Raw genomic sequence first — 22,728 nt, forward strand, 5'->3', positions numbered from 1 at the left:
GTGTAACGTGTCAGGAAACTTGTGACACTGATCTCATTTACCAGTATTTGTAGATCTCTACTTATTTTCATTTTTTTAAAAGTATGATTCTGATTAAAATAATATTTTTTGCTTTTTAGTTGTATTTTTATATTTATTCTATTTATCCTCTAGTTTTGTATATTTTTTGAAACATGTCTAAGAACAAAGAAATCTATTTGCTTTATACTACTCATACCAGTTACATTTCCTACTTTGTATTTGAAAATCAGCAATTTCTAAAAACAGTCGCTAACTTTTACAGATTTTTCATTATATAAATTAGCTCTAACAAAACAAATTCATCAATTATACCTTAGGAAACAATCTGTGATCAATTTCCTACTATTCTGATTATTAAAATTTGTATTATTTCAGACAGCTATGATGAATCTCACAAGTGCTACACTGAAATCAGTTTCACAAATGATAGCAACAGTGAAAATTACATTTTCTTCAAATAATTTCATTAAAATAATAGTAAGTTTAAAGATCCTTATCTTGTACAGCAATTAACCACTAAGAAGAATATATGCAGTGTATTATTTGTTGTACTTCCGATTTGATTTGAAACTGTGTCATTGCTATCTGTTTATCAATAAAACTTTGAAAAAAAAGATCCTTGATTCTTCTGTATTTAATTGGTTAGAGTAAGTTACAAGGCCAGGTATAGTTAAGGAGAGGGGCAAAAGGAATTTTTCTCATAATGGGAAAAGTAATGGGTCATTATTTCATATTTGATAAGTTGAACAGTGTTTCTAGAACCGTGATGTACACGTTTTCTAAATACAAAAATTCATACTTTCTCAAGTTTTGTTCAGATTCGCAAGTAATATTACTTTCCACATCTACCTGAGGGAAGTAAGAAATTTATCTTGTGCATCTCCTATTTCCTTCTATATCAAGGATACACTTTCATTTGCATATCTCTTACTGCATGCAAATTGTTTCCTTAATGTAGGCAATCCTATCACTGATGAAATTGTTTCAGTGACTCCATTTATAAGGTCTTACAAGGTTTTAAACAAAGGATTCATGTAAAAAGAGAGAGAGGAATGGGTGTAAGTTGTATTTATGACCATCATTATCATTTGTTTGCAAGTAGTTTTCTGGAAACTATCATATATAATGTTCATACATAATGAATAAAGTTTTGCTTTAAAGAGATCATTTCTTCTTTTAATGAATTGATTTTATTTTGAGATTTATAGACGTGTTTTTAGTAAAATCTTAGCTCTTATTGAAAAGTGTTTTGATGAATGGACAAACTATGTAAGAATTAGTATGAAGTGTGCTTTTCTGGAAAGGATAATTCTCTTCTCCCATTGGGAAAATATTTCATCCATCTTTGTGTTGGGATCCTAGAATTGCACATTTTGTTCCTAGACATTATTTCAGAAGTCAAACAAACAAACAAACAAACAAACAAACAAAAACACTGCACTATGCTTTTCTGTCTGCATGCAAAGTTACAGTATGGCTTAGAGATTAAGTGGTTGGGCTCCAGGGAGGAAACGTGATTTTGAATTCTACATTTCACACTTTTAATTGTATAGCAAATTATAAAATTACCAATTCTCTCATTTCCCTCATCTACAAAATCTAAATCATTAATGTACTTTGTCCAAGACTGCATTTAATGATTTTAAATAGCACAGTGGAGAACAATCTAGCAAACTGCCTGCCAGAGGTGACTTGCTGGTTCTATTGCTGGTGTCCTTGTTTCTTTTTCTTCATAGATTCCACACAGATATTCAGCTTGTACTCTACCATGAAAAGTATTCATCCAGTTTTAGGAGAAAGACAGTTAATTGTGTGAAGGAGGTATATTTTCTTTTAAATATTCAATGAAGAAAACAGTCTTCTTTATACTACTTAATATTTATTTTTGAAGCTAACCATGCAGACATGAAATAAACATTATATTTTAGATCTGTCACCCATACATTTCTGAAGTATTTTAAAATGTACAGATGTTATATATTGAACTTTAGAATTAATATTTTCTTCAATGGAGAAAATTTCTATCTCTGTGTTACTTCTTCATTTCTTTCACTATCTTTGAGAATAAAATAAGTTTTTGTTTTTTTTTGTAATGTAGGGAAGGGTCTACAGGGTGTTCAGGGTCTCACTACTAGATCAGACTCATAGAGATCAGCCTGTTTTCAGCCTCACAAGAGCTGGGATTATAGGCGCGCACCACTATGCCCTGTCTCAATTGCTATCTCAATGCGCCCCGGGGATGGGGTCAGCATGACAGGCCCAGGGATCAAAACTCTGGCCCCTACTTTGGCTTGCAGGCACTTTAATCCACTGAGCTATTTTTTGCTGGCCTTTTTTTCACCCCAAAAATAAGTATTTTGATAGATGTAATGTGAATATTTCATTTTCAAATATGTTACAAAGTATATATTTTGTATTAAAAATGTATGAACACTTTATTGATTGTATCTGTTTTTAGTTTGCATAAAAGATCTGCTGAGATGAGGCAATTTTTCTTCAATGAAACTCAATATTCTGCTTTCAATATTTGAGTTATGTTGTTTTAAAACTTATTTTAAACATTTGAAACTTAATTTTTCTTGACCTAGATATCCTATTAAATGCCTACAGTAAATACACTTAATAAATATTCAAATTTGATTATTCACAAAAACTATAATTAGATCTTAATAGTGTTCAAAATAAATTGTATTCTACTTATACAATATATTAAAAAACAATTCCAGGAAAGAAGCAAATTGTAGTGTGCATGTCTTTAGGAAGCATAGAGCACTCACAGCTACAGTTGAGAAGGAATTGGTCAAGTTCCAGCGGCCTGAACAATGAGCCCAGACCCAGGTGACACGCATCTCCAGTGCTGCTCTGGTGCACGTGCTGTATGCCATCTCCAGCAGTTCACAAAGCAGTAATTCAAATAATATTCAGTTTTTATTTTCCTTTAAAAGCCATAATGATCAAATGAACAGATCATGATCCCATGTTTATTTAGTGGCAGATTTGTAGTTTGGGTTTGATTTAGTGACTTTACATGTTGTACTTAACTTAATTTAGACTCAATTAAGCTGACATTTTTAAGACCATGAAATATTTATTTAAGCTTATAAAGTTAGTGGCCAATTTCTTCTCAGAGAATTTTAGTTTCTCCTTAGTAAAGTGCAACTATTTACAGCAATAAACAAAATCTCTGTATAGGTATTTTTATCTTATCTTTCCATTTGCAATTGTCTTTTATTTTCTTCTTTTTTGCTGTGAGACCTACACTTTAGTATATATTTACAAAAAAATTCATCTTTTATTTGTGTTTCTACTCACTTTTCTCCCAGCTCAAATAAGGGAAAATATTGAGAATTATGATTGAAATGAAAGTCTCTTCAGAATGCATTCCCTCTGAATCTGTAACTATGACATTACATCTCACCAAGTGCTTGTAATGTTTTCCTTCTTGAAGCCTTGTTGGCTCCTTTTATCCTTATTTTTGCTTTGAGAGTAATTTTTTGGCAAGTGAATATAAAAAATGTACCATGTTTTATTAGGCAAGATACAAGCGTTATTTGGTGGCACACAGATCTATATTCATATATTTATATATACATATAAATACATATATGGATGTATAATTATGCATATATATATATATATATATATATATATATTTCTATGGGAATTAAGAGTAGTAGGAACTGCGGAAAATCACTGATACTTCTGTGCAAACAATCTTGTGTTTGGATCCTGATGGCAAGGAACCAAAGCTCACCGAAGTTGTCAGAGGAAGGGGCTTTAGTACAATAATTTGTTAGAGAATAACTAGCCTCACAGTAAAATTTAAGGGAGATGTATCAGAACAGAGCATCTTACAGGTACTAAGATTTTATGATATTCCCGAGCTGAAGACCTAGAAAATTGAGGAGATTAAAGTTCAAAGTTAGTATGCTTTCATTTATGTGCTGCATTTCACATTCATTGGTTGAAATGAATGGCTCCTGAGAGACAGAAAGCAATTTTCATTTCCAGTTAAAACCTTGCGATTCCTTCTTTTTTAGTTCAGTTTAGACCTAGCTAGAATAGAAACTAAGAAATAAGTACTTCTCTCATTCAGAGATAAGAGTTTAATTTTTCAAACAAATGAATGAGATTAAAAGAATCCTTTGGAAAATAAAAGCATAATGAATGACTCTGTTTTGGAGACTTCTTTTGGGAATGTCTGAAATGCTGTAGCTTTCTGCCTCCCGCAGCAAGCTCTGGGTTCACAAGCCCCACCCTGCTTGCCTAATTTGCACATTCTTCTCTTTCCTCTGGTAGGGCTGTTACAGAATTCATCTTGTTGTGGTTCCCTAGCTTGTCTCCAACGCAACCCCTAGACCACCAGTGTGAACAGAGTGCCCACAAGTAGGTAAAAATAAAATAGGAAGATAATCTGCCAAAAATTACCCCTGCTAAAAGTAAATGCATCAATATTTTCTAAATCCTGAGTGACACGGGGACCTTAAAAATTCACCAGATCACGAAGATGCAGTTTTCTTTTAAAATGAGAAATCAAGGATATCAAGTCTTTACAGATAAATATTTTCAGATGTTTTCTATAAGATGAATCATTTTGCTTCCAGAAAACTGGCATTTATTGGTTTCTTCTAAAAGAGATGAATGGAATATTTCTTGAGGAAGAGCTAATGTGACTCTCTGTGTGTGTCATGCGTATGCAGACATGTAGAGTAAGTAACAGGGAAAGGTTCCCTCTTGAGTGCTTCAGCAATTTCAGAGTCTACTCAGCAGGCTGAGGGTGCTGGGAATGATTACTTCACACCACTTCCAGTTTCTCACCCAAATTATACTCAGGTACCAGTCTCACAAAAAGACAAATGTCTTAGGTGGAAGATGGGTTTATGAACCTCGGTTTCTTTAAGCTTTCAGTGTGTGGCCACATCTGGAATCTCTTCCAAACACATATTCTGGGGCAAGTGACATTCTGGGTTCCCCAGAAAAAATCATCAGAGGTGAATCCCAACCAATATGCCACACTTCGCTCATGGGGAACTGGTGGCTTTGAAATTACCCTTCACGCATAAATGATTCTCAGCCTGCTTTGATAGTTAGGGAATGTATTCTTAGGTTATTTTCACTAACAATATAATGATTGAGAAAAAAGCCACATTAGCATCTAGGGAGATTTAGGAATTTTGACAGTCTTATCTACAAATGTAAGAAATAATACTCTGGTTGTAATTTCAGGAGCAATGTCTAACTCAGGTAAGGGGTGTTATTTTTCAGTGACTATAAAGCTACTCTTGCTCAGAGAGGGCTTTATTTGTGCTGCTAATGTTGGTCTTTCTATAATTTGTGTTCTATCAAAGGTGTCCAACACAGAGCCACAGCTCAGGAAAGGTGAGGGAAAACGAGATAATAGATTATAATTGGCTTTAAGTAATGTTATTAAACATTACTTAACTGTTTAAGTGCTGATGCCTCCTCTGTTTTAGAATAATTTTCACAAAGAAAATCTATTTTTTTTCCTGATCCTTTAAATGAATGTGTTATTTGGGAAAGTTTGTGTATGCATATGTATGTGTAAACAGGAATGATGGGTTAAATATGGAATGGTTAGAAAACAAGATGACATTGCTGCTTTTAGTAAAGTGTATAAAATGTGTCTTAAAAGTTACAGTTCTTCTATTATTTTAGCTTGTATTATATTAAAAGCACATGGAGGGGCCAGCCAGATAGCTCAGCGGATTAAAGTGCCTGTTTAGGCAGAGCACAGTAGAAGGGTTCAATCCCCGGCGTGCCCAGCTGGCCCCGACCCCAAAGGGTGTGCGGAGAAGGCGATTGAGACTGGGCGTGGTGGCACACTCCTATAATCCCAGCACTTGGAACACTGAAAATAGGAGGATCACTATGAGGCTGATCTGGGTAGTGCGACTCTGCAGGTCCTGTACCAAATACATAAAAAAAATAATAACATGAAAGCATATGGGAAATATATTATGTGTCTATCTACCTTTCTCTGTCTCTTAAAAAAGCTTGGAAGAAGAGCTCAACCTGCCTTAGAAGACAATGAAAGCAGGACTGTCACCTCTACTTGCAGGCTCATCAGGAGGTTGGACGCTGCCCACTGTCTTCGGAATCTTCAGGAGAGGGTGACACTGTGATTTATTGAACACTAAGCAGTGCAGTCTTACATGTATACAAAGAACTCAACTGTAAATATAGCTTAATAATTCCTTAAGTACGCATAGAAAATATTTAAATATCTCTACTAAAATTCTCCTTTTATAAGAGTGGGGAACTGGATAGAAGCAGTTAAACGTATAGCTTTTAAAACAGGGAAATTTATGGTGTTGTAATACAATACTCTTCGTAACAAGAAGATGGTTTTTATAGCCTTGTTGTTCTTTGATAACCAAGAGCTTTAAAATACGAATAATCATGATTCGTGTTCATTGAGCTCTTAGGTGCTTTGCAAGATTATGTCATGTAAAATTTCAAAAACTCATTTTAAGAAGTGAGAAAACTAATAAATAGATGAGATCCTATGTTATGTAATTCAAGGCCACATAATTAAAAAAGAAAGCCAACAGAATTTTCAGCATGCCTATGAGCAACAGAATCCACATGTGGGTCGCCTCCTTGGAGAGTGAAGAGATACATTGTTCCTCATTATATCTTTTTTAAAATTTTTTATTTTTTTTTGTAGAACCAGGGATTGAACTCAGACACTTGTGATTGCCGGGCAAGTGCTTATTCTACTGAGCCATCTCCCCGGCCCAACCTCATTATATCTTTATGAACTATTCAAATGTTAAGGCACACACAAATTTTAAGAATTTAAGATTGATAAATTCTAACCAACTTAAATCCTGACATAGAAGTTGAAATAAGAATTAAGTACAATCTACTATGTTCTGGTCCAATTAACTAACGGATTTTAACAAGAAAAGGCATATGTGTAAGTATGAACAGGTGATAATGGATTGTCTGTTACTATATACCTATATGTTTATTGATAATCAACTTAGTCATCAGCAGGACAGGAACTTAACTCTTAAGTTATTGTGTATAATTCATTGGTTTTAAATTTCATTTGTTCAAATAACTTTATAAAACAATCTGCCTAAATGTCTATTGCTTTCTTTTCTTGGCAAGCAATTTGGGGCTAATGTGAACTCCATAATATGCAGGCCTTCTGCATCTTGATCAAGATTTTAGTTGGGGAAGAAATGAAGACTAGTTTGAGAAAATTTCTTCATTTATTTTGAATGCAAAATTTAACACCCAAATCTTGTTTGGATTCTGGAACATGTCTGCATTTCTGTATTTGTTCATGTTTTTACTCTCACATTCATGCTTTCAGAAGCAGGGAGCCACACATCCTCCTTTGCTTTTAGTTTAACTCTCTTATTGACAAACATTTTGAAGTTTGTCTCTATAAAGGTGAGACAGACCAAACTTGAAGAACCAGCACTATGGGGCAGTGAGGGTGGATTTAAATGATGTCATTTGATTAGATGATGAGGTCTGAAAATCCCAAAGGAGCACTGATTGGGGATGACCTGAGTGTCAATCCAGAGATGGGGAGATAATTTGTTTTCTCTGAATTTTATCTCCCCCATCCATCAGTTAGTGAGAAAGAAGATTAACGTGAATGAGACGATTTCTAAAGTACCATTCCTCTACACAGTTCTATTATTTTTGTGTGGTTCTGCCTTCCAAAGTTACTTTCCCTTTTAAAAAGAGACTTGTGGCTGTCTATATCCATTCAGCTTATCTATGAGACTAACAACTAAGGATGCCTTCATCAGTGTGGCTTTAGTTTCTGTTTCAGGAAATTTTTCCCCAGGAAGATAAGACTGTGCGCCAGTAAATTTCTTCTTCACTGCAATTTGTTGGTAAAAATCAATTTATACAAATAATGGAGTCTTCTAGTTGTCCCCTTTCCCGCATAATACTGGCTCGTTTGGACAGGCAACCTCTATCTTAGGATAATAAAAGGCTATGCTATACAAATTCTTTCCTTATCAAGCAGCTGTTTGCTTATTAAAACACAAATAGCCTCACTTCAGTATATCTGCCAGTCTTGTCCTGTCGTATCATGAAAAAAACACATTCTGATATTGAAAGGGACAATTAAACCACTTGGTTATTATTCAAGTTTTATAAACATCCACCCCTTATCCCACCCACTTAAAACTCACTACAATTCTGCCCATGTGATGCTGTCATTTACAGGAAACCTAATTTATGATTATCAAATCACTTATTTTTGGCTTTATCAGATTATCTTTCTGGTCACACGGGGAGTTGGTAATCAGTGTTATGACTGTTTCCAAATTATCTGGAGTTGAAAGATTGGTGACTTGCTTTGTGGAACATTGTTGATACCATAGTGCTGCTGCAAGTCTCTACATTCGTCATTTTTATTTTGCAGCTCTCTGGCTATTCAGTAGCATTAGAAATATGATTTATTTATATGTTTTTGGTACTTGGTAGCAATATTGTGACTTAGAAAGATTATTTGAGTCATCAATTTTACTCTTCATTTGAAACACCTAGGACATGGCTCAGGTGCTAGAACTTTTGCTAATCCTGTTAATCAATGCCATAAAATTGATATGGTCCTTGTACTGGACCCTGTGTAGCACTACTTTAGGTCCCTTTCACAGGTTATTGCACCTAACTCTTATAAAGCATTGTCAGGTCTGTTCTGCAATTTTCTTTTTTTTCTCCTTTTTTAAAATTTTATTTTGTTTTATTGAGAAAAAATATCAATGAGACAGTTTCAAAGCTGATTAATAGGACATTTTCAATAATTAGTATGTTGTACATTGTTGTCTTCCTAGTGGTTATCCATAGTACAAGAAGCAGACAGGATATTCTTTCCAAACACTATTACTAAAACTCTTTCTTCTCATTGAATTAAGTGAAAGTAGCTGTGTATCTATCCCAACTATTCTGTATGTGCAAATACAAAATGGTCCTTCCTTTGTATCCCCTTTTTTCTGTTTAGTCCTGTCAGAGATGGGTAAAATACTGGCATATACATCCTATAGGTGCTTGCATTCATCAAAACAATCCAACACAGTCCAGAAGTCCACAATAGTAGTGAGTCATCTGCAGAAGTTGTTGACTAGAGCCTTTGCACTTTTCTTACTGTTAATAATGACAAGTCCTGAGTCAGATTCATTTCTCATAACCCATGTCTCAGAGTCCAGAAGCCTGAAGTCTCTACCTTATGCTGCCTACCTTAGTTGCAACTGTGTAACACATTTTACTGAAAAGTTCCAGATGCTTCCATTCTTTTTCCATCTCCTGCTATACGGAGAAAGTTCACTTTCATTTGGGCAGTACATTTAGTCTCTTCCATAACAGTAAAATAATTAGTTCAAAAGTAGTATCTACAGAATGTGAGAAATTCCAGTTACTTCTTCATGTTTTTATCAGTGCTAGTGTTTTCTAATATGGAGTGCTTATCTTTTCCAGGTAAATTTGTTCTATGCAGCAAGTAGCAAATATGTACAGGAAAGTAACCTTAGAAAGAAAGGAAAATTAAAGCATGTTTCCATCTTTTCTACCAGATTCTTGAGGCCCATGCTCTTCCATCTCCTCCACTTGTATTTTTTGGCAAATTTCTGTCTGATATTTTTCCAGCGCCTGGCCTGCTACTTGCTCTTCAAAATCTGTAAGGTGCGAGTCTTCAAATCAGGCAGCTGGAACCGAAGAACCTACTGATGGCCCGAGCCAGATTTCGCCCTTTGGCTTACAGGGAACTGATACTCAGTTCCCAGGGAAGGGTGACAAGGAAGGCCACTGCCCCACGGGAGGCAGCGCGAGTGCAAGCAGTCTGCTAGGGAGGTGCGCTCTGGATCAGTTTTAGGACATACGTAAGCACTGTTGAGCAGAGACCTGCAAGTCCGCATTCCCGGTATCTTGTTCATTCTGCGGGATCCCTAGTGTATGTTGAACTCGGCAATGTTGTTTCCCACAATGACTTGCGGAAACAAAAGAACGTGCTGATGACAGTAGTGATTGAGGACTAGTTGTGACCTTGCTCCTCGCCACTCATATTTTGGATTGGCGAAATTATCTGATCATATGCTTTGTTAAACAGTGTGTCTTTCTTAGTTTTCTTTCTTCTTTCTTTCTTTCTTTCTTTCTTTCTTTCTTTCTTTCTTTCTTTCTTTCTTTCTTTCTTTCTTTCTTTCTTTCCTTCTTTCTTTCTTTTTCTTTTATTGCTGGTGCTTCTGTTTGTTTTGTTAGTCTGTTCTGTTTGTAGCAGAGGGCTAGAGAGTTAACCAAGCAACCAGAACAGCAAACAAATACGAGTCTCCCCTTGCAGGCTCTTGCCAGCCTCCTGCAGCTCACAAGCAGTATTCAGCGTGTGAGCCACGCTGGGTCTTTCCACTGCTCTCTGCTCGCCCTGCACAAAGTGGAACCTACGTGAGGAAGCCACGTTGCGTCTTCCTGACCTCATCGCAATCCTAATAGTCTTCTTTTTGTTTATTTGATATGCCAGTTGTTCCATTGCTTCGGGGCTCCTCACACGCTTTTTCATACATTTTTGTTGTTCTTTCCTAATTCCTCAGGTGTTGAAATCCTCTCGCGCGTTTCCTCCGACGCCCGCAAGCAGTTCAGGAGGGCTCCCCACGGTGCACCAGGAGCCCACTGGCAGCACACCACAGACGTCAGGAGCCAGGGCACTCGCGTTCTGCAGAGGCTGCTTTTTTTTTGGCGGAACTGGGGATTGAACTCAGGCCCTTGTGCTTGCCAGGCAAGCACTTATTCTACTGAGCTATCTCCCCAGCCCTGAGAAATATATAGGTAAGACACATAAATTTATATATCCCTGAGGTCATGGAGTAATGGAGGAAATTATTGTTTCCATAATGTTAATAAAAATACTTCATGTCAGATATTTTTAAAATTAAGCAGAGAAGATAGCTCAGTAGCATAAGCACCTGCCTGAAAAAAATAAGGTGTGCAGTTCGATCCTCAACATCAAATCAAATCAAATCAAATAAAAATTAAATTAAGTTGAAAGCCATGAACTACTAATATGTTTCTCATCATTTAAATGTATATATCTTTCTTGCCTCATGTAGAGTGAGTTCTTTTGTTTTTAATACCATACATTTGCATCTGTCTTAAAGTTTATATTTTTGCCTTGATTGTTCTTATTGTCCTGTTTTCAGAATGCAACCATTTATTCAAATGAATTTTTTTTTTTTTTTTTTTTTGTGGAACCAGGGATTGAACTCAGACCATTCTGCTTGCCTGGGAAGTCCTTATTCTAGTGAGCCATCTCCCCCATCTCCCTGGCCCCTGTTCAAATGATATGAGCAGCTTTTATACTTCTGGGGAGCAACTCCTTTTGCAGTTGTTCCAGAACAATTTCTGGAAGGGTGATTTGTGAGGGAATTGGATCTTGAATTATGCTTATGCTTATAAGAGACACCATCAAACATGGCGATGAGCTACTGTGGTGAAATCATTCAACATCTGATTTAAAAGAATCCTCTTCTCATTTTTTTAACAGCTAAAATTTTGTCAATTCTGTTAATCAACCCCAAGCTACTTAGCTGACATTTTGACTTCCATCTGCTTAACACTAACAGGTAGATATTTTAGTAGATAATAAAAATCACTTTAAAATCAATGGTCATGTCATTTACATGATAGTGACAGCTTCATCTCATTCTTATGATTTCAGACTACCTTCACACCTTCCATTTCTAAGGAATATAGTCCCTTACCTGAAGTCAAAGCAAATACATTTAAATTCATTTTTTTTTTCCAGAACTGGGGATTGAACTCAGGCCCTTGCACTTGCCAGGCAAGCGCTTACTCTACTGAGCCATCTCTCCAGCCGTTAAATTCTAAAAATAATTAATTATGGATAGTACAAAATAAAGAGATGTTTGCTTTGAAAAAGAGAAAGGAGCAAAGAGAAGAGGGGAAAAAGGGAGGTAGGAAGAGTGTTAAAAGAATTCTGATGAATTATTTATGCATCTGATTTCCCATGAGGAGTGAAATCATTGTGTCCTGCAAATATGTACATCTAAAATATAAAATAATTATTTTGATTTTTAATAAAAAGCTACAGATGTTCTATGTATGTTTTGAAATATGCATATATTCTGGAATGCCTATATCCAGCCAATTAACATATATGTTACTACATTTTTTTTTCCAGAACAGGGAGTGAACTCAGGCCCTTGCACTTGCCAGTGAAGAACTTATTCTACTGAACCATCTCCTTGGCCTCATCATATATACATATTTTTTTAATGGGAAAACACTTAAAATGTACTCTTAATATTTTCTGAGACTACGGTAGCTAAAAAACAAAATATGTCTTTAATAAAAAAGAAATATACCCCTTAAGTGTGTGTATTGTCCATTTTAATTTGAAATGTAAAAGATGTATCATTTCTGAGCTGGGGAGAAAGCTCTGCAGTCTAAGTGCCTGGCTGGCAAGTGCAAGGACTCAGGTTTGATCCCAGATACTGCATGCTGTGCTGGCCTTGAAAACCCTGCTTAGTGGTGTATGCCTGTAATCCCTGTGCTGAGGAGGCTGAGGCAGGAAGATCATTGCAAGTCCAAGCTGCACAGCGAGACCCTGTACCAAATAAATAAATAAATAAATAAATAAATTTTTAGAAATTTGTCATTTATCGCTATCTAAAATCCATTGTGTAGTAATCAATTAACTACCTATTGAATTATTCATCTATCAAAATATACTTGGAAGTCATTATATATAATGTATAGTAAGAGAAATAATGCATGACTTCAAATATGTTTGGAAACTTAAATTTTTTATGTCAAGAAGTTGGTATTAGCACAGTGGCTACCAAAGACTGTGGAGATTGGTGGGGAAGGACAATGAGTATTTGATTATGGGTATAATGTTATGCTTGCACAAGAAAAATGTATTCTATAGTTTTTTAAACATCAAAGTGAATGTAACTGTAAGTAAAGCATTGTATTCTTCAAAAATAGAACATAGCATTTAAATATAGTCATCATCAAGGAATGAAAAGAACTTCTATTGGTTCATTGTCTAGTGCTGAGCTCGGGGCTGTGAGTGTTGCATTTGCTGTAGGTCAGGTAACCTGCATGCAATGTAAGGAAGGTAAACAGGCTTGCTGCTCCCATTTATGCTTTTGCCTGTTCACTTTCATGCTGAACAAAAGTCTAAAACAATTAGGGAAATTAGTTAGAAGGGACACTAGGATTAGTACTATCATATTACTAATGCTTTTAATGTCATTAATATAATTCCTTTTCTAAGAAATATACTATACATCTGAAATAGTGGTCTCCTTTATCAACCATAATTCCTCCTGAAGTCTCAGTTATAAGAACTCTAAAAATAATAGATGGAAAATTCCAGAAATAAACATTATAAAATCTTGTGCCCTACTACATCTGGTCAACTTTTTACCCAGTATATCTATGTTGTGAAATCATTCACATTATGCACTTAGGAGACATGTTGGTTTCTAAATAAATTATCATGAGATTACTATATTTTTGTTCAAATGACACCAAATAACCTAATTCTATGTTACAATCCTTGTACCATTCAGATCATAATATTTTATTACATAGGCATTGTATCATTTCACATCATCATCAGAAAAGTAGAACAAGTGAGAGAGTTTGAGAGAGGAACATACCGTGCACTTACAGAACTCTTATTATAGTATATTTTATGATTATTTCATTATTGTTGCTTATGCTTATGTTTGGGTCTAATTTAAAAAATAATTTTAACATGAGTATGTGCATAGGGAAATTTTTGTATTCTTTTCTGGGGAACCATGAATTTGGAATGTTGGTAATTAATAGATTTGTTTTCAAAATAACCTTACCTACTTGATACATATTGATACGTATGATGCAATGTGTGCGATACATATTGTCAGGGGGTATGTTTGTATTTAATCCTTGTATACCTCCTTAACATGATTGATACTAGTAAAGTAATCAGAAAATAAAAATAATGAAAACAGTAATTTCTTCAATATACCAATATTTTATGTGAGAGTTTGTACTGTTTCATTTGAGAATTAATATAATTTCCAACAATTCTAATAATGGCTAAAAAATTTATAATTATGTAAATATGCCACTAAACTAAACACTTTACATGGGAGAACTGTTTCAGAGAGATTTGAATCTCTGTTAAACTTTTAAAACATTAAAAGTAGATCAATAAGCGCTTCCCTGGCAAGGGCAAGGGCCTGAGTTCAATCCCTAGTTCTGCAAAAAATAGTTCTGTGTTCCTATTAAACGTTGTTATTAAAATATAAATAAACAATTACAAAGTTTTGCTCAGAAATTTAGAAATCTAGCCATATGCAACATTATAGCAGGGCAGTCCTATAAGTTTTTTTTCTTGTCTCTTGTTTTCATTATATGGGATTACTTTGCTGAATTCATGTACCTACAATATGTGAATGGTAATGGAATACCCTTCTCTAAAAAAAAAAAAAAAAACTAAACAATAAAGGATATAAATGAAGGACCACTTTGTAGTGAAAAAATATGTGTATACAAAATAGTTAACATAGATACACAGTTACTTTCTTTTAGTTAAATGAGAAGAAAGATTTGAACTAAAAATGTTTAGACAAGATATCATGTCTGCATCTTGTACTATGAATAAGTACTATGAATGCAACAACATGCAATGTATTAGTTGTTGTAACTGTCCTACTAACCTGTTTTGAAACTGTCTCGTTGCCATTTGTTTCTCAATAAATTAATATAAAAACTAAACATCACTATTATAAGAACACTTCATATACTTACATTAAAAATGTAAGACCAACATCCCTCTAAAAATCTCAATTACTTTCTTTAAGGCACTTATGATTGTAAAATATAAGACTGAAAATGTACTAAAACAACTATTAAAACTATTTTCTGATAAGAGCTCTTACCAGGTTTCTGATACCTGATTCAAAAATCTTTATATAATTATGCTTGCTAGTCACAAGGTACGGTGTTACAAATACTGCCTAAACTCAAGTGGGTTTCCACCTTGCAAGACCTGTCCTAATTCTCCCCTTCTGAGACCTTGAGAACTTAAAACTTTGCTTGTATAGTATAATTATTTCATCTGATATTCCCCAATATTGCATTAACTCAAACTTATTTTTATGTGCTTCATAGAATTTCACTGTGGACATTTGAAAGCCAAGGTTGTAGGATGGGAACAAAGCGAATAAGTACATGAAATAAAAGCTCTACATCACTAGCCAAATGCAAATTAAGACAACACTGAGATACCATCTCACCCTAGAAAGAATAGCTATCATAAAGAAATTAACCAGCAACAATGGAGAGGTTGTGGGGAAAAAAGGAACACTTCTCCACTGCTGGTAGGAATGCAGACTGGTTCAACCATTATGGAAAGCAGTGTGGAGACTCCTCAAAAAACTAGGACTGGAAATCCCATCCAAAACAGCTATCCCCCTACTGGAAATTTCCCTAGAGGAACTGAAAACATCATATCATAGTGATATATGTGCACCTATGTTTATAGCAGCACAATTTGTGATAGCCAAATCTTAGAAACAAACAAGATGCCCATCACCTGAGCAAGGGATGAAAAAGATGTGATATTTTTATACAATGGAGTACTACTCAGCTATAAAGAATGATAAACTTGAAGCATTTATATTTAAGTGGATGCCACTTGAAGGTATACTCATAAGTGAAATAAAACAGATCCACACGTGTAAATATATAGTGTCCCTAGTGTAAGAACTCAAAAGAAGAAATAAAAACAGGAAAGTATAACACAATTAAAAGGAAAGTGAGAACTTAAGGATTAAATAACAAAGAGAGGGAAGTAGAAAATCTAGTAAGCATGACAGGGGTAAAACTATGCATTTATATGACAAGACGGTTAAGGCAATGATCCTGAGAATTTTCAGCAGGTTTTTGAAACTAACAGTTAATTGGTAGGATTCTCACCTGACTAACTATATATGCTGATACCTGTGAACTAAGCAAGAACAAATCTGAGTTTTAAAGGGTGGATTTTTAGACTTCAGTTCAGTTATTTGCGTCTGAAATTACTTCTTATTTACATACTGATGAGAACACTTAAATTGCTTCTGCTCATCAATATTTGTGTTTTATACCAAATTCAGGAATACTTTCTTCAAGGTTTCTTTGTGGCATATAGCTTTAATGTGGCCATATTTCTAGAAATTTCTCTTAGCTCTCTTACACAACAGACTATAAAACTACATAGAGTACTGAGATGTGAATATTGGTAATAGTATTAAGAGACTTTTAGCAGTTTTAAAATTAATTATTTCATTGACAGTCTATATATACCAATACTATGATATAAGCATTAGCTTGGACTTAATAGTAAAAAAATTCATGTTCTAACAAAATAAGTTATGTAACTGGCCAACTATTCTCAGACTTAGGAAGTGAATGGTGTGTCCATAAGATAATAGTCTTAAATTGTGTGTTGTGATTATAAAATATGATGGATGATTAAATTTTTTGAAAGCATAATAAATGATACACTACCATCAGTCACCCTTAACATACATCTCCTCACTCGAAACATACTTATCTCACCAGTCTTGCCACTTTCTTAAGCAGTACTGCAAATCCTCTTTCTTTCTTTTTCTTAAAATAATTTTATTGAGAAACAAATAGCAATGAGACAGTTTCAAAACCGATTAGCATGACAGTTTCACTAGTTAATATATATTGTTGTCTTAGTGGTTATTCATAGTACAAGATGCAGACATGACATGCTGTCCACAAACACCATTAGTGCAAATCTTTCTATTCATTGAATTAAGAGAAAGTAGTTACATTTCTATCCTAGTTTGAATATACAGATACAAAATGGTCTTTTATTTGTATGCCATTTTTTTGTTCAGTTTTCTCAGATAAGTGTATTCCATTGTCGTTTAAATATTGTAGGTGTGTGAATTCAGCAAAATAATCCAATATAGTCCAGCAATCCATAATGGTAGTGGATTTTCCATAGGACTGGCAATGTCAGAAGTTGTTCACTTGAGCCTTTTACAGCTCAGCATATTAATATGGCTTAATGTTTTATACCTCATTTCTGTATTTTTCCGCTGGATGGTTAAGACCAAGATAAAGCAAGACCTATATAACAAGAAATGCGGCTTTTATATCTGATAAGGCCAGTCAAATACCTACAGGATTTATCCTGAAACCCTTTACCGCAGTTTGTAGATACTTAGTCAGTGTCAATTATGTGGATGAGTCATGGCCATTGCTTGACCAATTTGCTCTCTGAGAAAGCCTGAGAGAATGTTTTGTCACCATGTGACTCTCCTTATGCCCACTCTACATCATCAACCTTATGCACACTCTACATCATCAACCACGTTGCTCTGTGGCCCCATAATCTCCTTGATCTGAAAACTTGAGACACAACTGAGTTACACGATGTTACAGTACAGGTTCTCCTGTGTCCTGAGTCTTCACTGACCTTGAAAAGCTAGGCACAAAATGTTGGCTGTCCTTGAGCCCTTCTTTTTTTCTAATTTTTGGTCTGTAAACTTAGGTTGTTAACTGTCTTGAATAGAAGTTTATTATTATTACTTTATAACTTAGGCAGTTGAGCTTAACCCCATTATCTGTCTGAATATCAGACATCTTAGACATGACATGAAACAGATATTTTACATCAAATTTTGAAACGTTAAAATTTAAGTGCCTACAGAATATGAATAAAAATTTTAAAAAATTAAAAAATAGGAAAAAACAGTTACATGTTTTTACAAAGAATTTAGAAATCTAACCATATACAGCATTGTAGTGGGACAGTCCTGTGACATTTTTTTTCTTCTCTCTTGTTTTGCACTGTCAGCCACTTTTGACTTCTGTCCTCAATCATTTCGAAATGTTTACCTTTCATGGTCATTTTGACTTTAGGCAGCAAAAGAAGTTATACAGTGCCAATTTGGTTTAATAAGTTGTAAGAGATGTACTGCAATGTCTTTTTGATCCTGCTTTTCTGTTTAATGACGCTGTATTGGCATACATGTACTTTTTAGGCACATTTCTTAGAGACGCAGAAGAGAGATTACAGAATGGCTCCACAAAGGAGAAAAATTATAGGAAGAATGTCAGAAGAGTGGGGAGCATTTTGGAAGGGGATTAATGGCAATGCACCTATTGCTGTAATAATTAATATTTAAATTTAAAGGCTCAACATATAATTTGATGCCATCTCATAGGAAATATCTTCTAATAAATTTTTTTTTGAGGAATTAGGAACTACAATGATTTATGGCTTTATGAAAAACACATCACAGTGTCTTTTCACTATCTTAACACTGGTAGTGTTCTCTGGATTCACTTCATGCAACTCTAGTTAAAACAATCAGAAAATTCAACCCCCCTTCCCCGATCCTCCCTCTTCTCTCTTGTGTTATTTTTTTTTAAGTTTTCCTTTGCCAAAATCTTTTTCTTTCTCTAGGCTTAAGGAAAACAATAAAAGGCAGAGAGTAACAGCATGAAAATGAGATGCTTTATAAATTAGAGGATCAGAGTATTGGGTATCTGCTGTCACAGTAACAACTGTCTCAATGCTATTTTAAATTTGAAGATGGGCTTAATATAAAATTTGAGATTATTACAACAGATTGGTTGAAATTTTGTTTTATTCAAGAGGATTCAGTGGTTTAAAAGGTTGTAACATAGCTACTAATGTAGCAATATTCACTATATAACACCTATCTGAAAATTTAAATTTTTTTGTTGATAGACTTGACTCATAGAGAAGATGAGTGACATTTGACAACAAAACTATGCTTAGTAATGTTAGTACTTTAAAAAAAGTCTTCTGCTAATATTTTTAGTATTGCCACAAGCAAACATCCCAAAGAATCTCTACCAGTGACCACATTTTGTTTTTTTACTCAAGTAAGTTAATATTGGTTAGAAAGTATCAATTTGCAAAATGGTGTAGACAACCTATTTTGTATTTTTATTCAGAGGAATAAAAGAATATCATAAGCAATTTTTACCTTTATAAAATATGTACAGAATAAAAATAACTTGCAAATATATGACATTTTTTCTATACATCATACATAATTTAAATGTATATGTTTTTTGACAATTAGAACTTGATAGAGATTTTGGAGACCGATGAATCCATTTTACCCATTTCAACTTATTGCTTATTGGTCCAAACAATAAATGTGTATTTTCCATTTTTCTGTTTTGCTCAAATTGAGTATCAGATATTAAAGAAGTCATTTTTCCCTACTTTTTACGTCAAACCTCCAAAGGGTAAATATATATCGTGCTTGTATGTAACCATGTATGACATCTTGGAATAAAGCTAAGGATAGTAAATATGTTGTGACTATTCATAAAATTCGTTATCTAACTATTTATAAAGAGGGCATTATTTTATATCAATTATTAATAAACTTGTCTGTAGGGAAGACAAAATAGATCTAAGTATATATAAGGATGATTGTGCTTATAATGTTGAAGCAAACTTTGAAGGTACAGTACCACATAAGACAGAGATTCTTCTTAGATATTCCTAATACCTTTATGACTTTGATTAGAGCTTTCAGGAGAGGAATCTGCCATCCAAATACATTTTAAGGGCCTGCCAAATAGCTCAGCAGATTAAAGTGACTCAAGCAGGTGTAGGGGTCAGGGGTTCGATCCTCGAGCCTGCCATGCCTGCCCCGCCCTGGGGTGCACTGAGACAGCAATTAAGACCAAGTGTGATTGCTGGAGCCTATAATCCCAGCACTTGGGAGGCTGTAAACAGGAGGATCACTATTAATCTGATCTAGTAGTGAGTCCGTGAATACCCTGTAGACTCTTCAATAAAATAAAATAATAATAATAAATTTTAATATTAAGAAGATAAAATCATCAAAGAATTGATCCTTACCCACATAAAGAGTGGTACAGCCAAAACCAATATTTCATAGAAAATTATATTAACCTGAAAACTTTAGTCATATTCAGCACAAAATATATTACATACTATGGAAAATTAAAACCTCTTAAGTAAAATACTACATTTAGGTTCGATAATTTAGTTCAAAAATAAACAAAGTATTACCAGTCATGTACATCTATCTGAAAATTAAATAAAATATTAGCATATAGTATCCAATGGGATATAAAAAACAGACTACATTCCAAGGTCAATTAAGACTCAGGGCATATGAGAACTTGTAGTGTAATGTCACATAACTCAGTAGTGCCCCAAATTTTCTGATCAAGGAGATTATAGGGCCAAAGAGGAAAGTGATCGATGATGTAGAGTGTGCCTAAGGAGTCACATGGAGAGAAAACATTCTCTCAGGCTTTCACAGAGAGCACATTGTCCAAGCAATGGCCATGACTCATCCACATGGCTGACACTGACAAAGATTCTACAATCTGAGGTACAAGATCTCAGGATAAATCCTGAGGGGATTTCACTGACCTTATCAGACTCAAAAGCTACAGCTCTTGTTGCATAGGTCCTGCTTTACCTTGGTCTTAACCATCCAGCAGAAAAGTATAAAAACAAAGTATAAGAAGTAAAGCTATACTGTTATGTTGAGCTGTAGGGGACTCGGGTCAACAATTTCTGACATTACCAGTGAAGCAGAAGACTCAATACTATTATGGACTACTGGGCTCTGTTAAAATATTTTTCTGAGTTAACACACCTGTAATATTCAAACAACGGAACCTAACAAAAAAAGAGGATACAGATGAATGTCCATCTTGTATCTGTGTATTCAAAGTGGTTAGGATAGATATATAGTTACATTATCTTAATGAATAGAGTGATTTGTTCTAATAGTGTTTGTAAATAGGATATCACGTCTGCATCTTGTACAGCAATTAACCACTAGGAAGAATGTATGCAATGTGTTAATTATTGAAACTGTCCCACCAATTTGGTTTGAAACTTTCTGATTGCTATTTGTTTCTCAATAAAATTATGGAAAAAAACAGACTACATCATGAGCATGTAATATATTAGAATGAAAAGTTGATTTAATAATAAGAAAACAATCAGTGTCACATTCGATATTAATACAAGTATTGCAATCTTTTATATAATTATCTCCATCAATGCTAAGTAATAATATTAGTTTTTGCATTTTATTTATTTATTATTTTGAAAATAATTTTATTGAGAAACAAATAGCAATGAGGCAGTTTCAATATCGATTAGTAGAACAATTTCAATAATTAATACATTGCATATTGTTGTCTTAGTGGTTATTCATTGTACAAGATGCAGACATGATATCCTGGCCACAAATACTATTGGAACAGATCTTTCTATCCACTGAATTAAGAAAATATTTGTGTATGTTTATGTTAACTATTTTGAATATACAGATACAAAATAGGTGTTCATTTGTATCCCCTTTTTTGTTTATTTTTGTCAAAGAAGGGTATTCCATTATCATTTAAATATTATAGGTGTGTGAATTCAGCTAAATATTTTAACACATATTTATAAAAATAGCACTCAATTAACTACATGGAAATTAACACAATATGATATGTATCATAATAATTGAAATACTGTTCTAATTTTAGGCTATACATAAATTCTACAAAATATCTATCTATCTGTGTATCTATCTATCTATCTATCTAGAGAGGTATCTATGCATTACTTAATCAGGAGAAAAATATTTTCTAGAGTCACAAAACGTTTCTACTAGTGTCTTAAACAAGGTTAGGATCCCCTCAATATAAAAGTACAAATTGGAAAATAAAAGCATGGAATCATTGCTGTCTGTTGTTGGAATAGGCATTATCCGTTTTAACTCACACATACCTTTAGAAATGTGTGTGTTGCTGTTTGAAGACTTAATCACAAACTGAAGGTTTTAAAACAGCACATGTTTATTATGTCAAATCTGTGGGTTGAAAGTCAAGATTCAGTATGTATATGTACTAGTTTACCATTATGAATGTATTACAGACATATACTGATACATTTTGCAAAAAATGCCTTTAAGAGAAGACAAAAGGTAAAGGCCTTTGATTTGTTGGGGAAAACAGTATTTGTGATATGAAATTTTTTACTGTTATATATCTTTCGCAGACTAACAGGCTTTCCTCCCTGAGAAACTGGCTTCATGGAGAGCTCCATAGCCCAGGGTTAGCTCTGTGTCCTTATTTAACCTTAATCCTTGTACATATATTTCTGGAAAAATGCCATTAGAATTTTGATAGGGAGTACTTTGAGTTGGTTAAATACATTTTGTAGCATGAATATTTTAACTGCATTCATTTTCTAATTCATAATTGTAGGGTAGATATTTCTTAACTAATTTCCATTAAGACATCACAGGTTGGTTAAAAGCATTTCACTGCCTTTTTCACATTTGAATTAACAAGTTACATATTCTCTATATATGTAAATGATATGCTTCTACATGTAGAAAATCCTAAAGATTGACAAAAGAGAACAATTAGCTGTAATAAATTCAGTACTTACACATTATAAAATTGATAACACAAGCTGCAGAGATAGCTCGGTGGCATAAGCGCCTGCCTGGCCAGCACATGGCCCTGAGCATAATCCGCGGTATGAAAACAAAACAAAACAAAACATGATGAACAGAAATCAGTCTGTATGTTTCTATGAATAACAAACTATCAAGAAAGAAAATGAAGAAAGTAATTCTAATTACAATAATA

General features: G+C 34.1%; 1 pseudogene; it reads right to left on the minus strand.

The window, feature by feature from the left end:
• Positions 1–9,929, minus strand: part of LOC101562765 — an 18,887-nt pseudogene extending 8,958 nt beyond the window's left edge.
• Between the last annotated feature and the right edge of the window lie 12,799 nt (positions 9,930–22,728).

Source organism: Octodon degus, unplaced genomic scaffold, assembly GCF_000260255.1.
Source record: "Octodon degus isolate 3935 unplaced genomic scaffold, OctDeg1.0 scaffold00005, whole genome shotgun sequence".
Taxonomy (NCBI): domain Eukaryota; kingdom Metazoa; phylum Chordata; class Mammalia; order Rodentia; family Octodontidae; genus Octodon; species Octodon degus.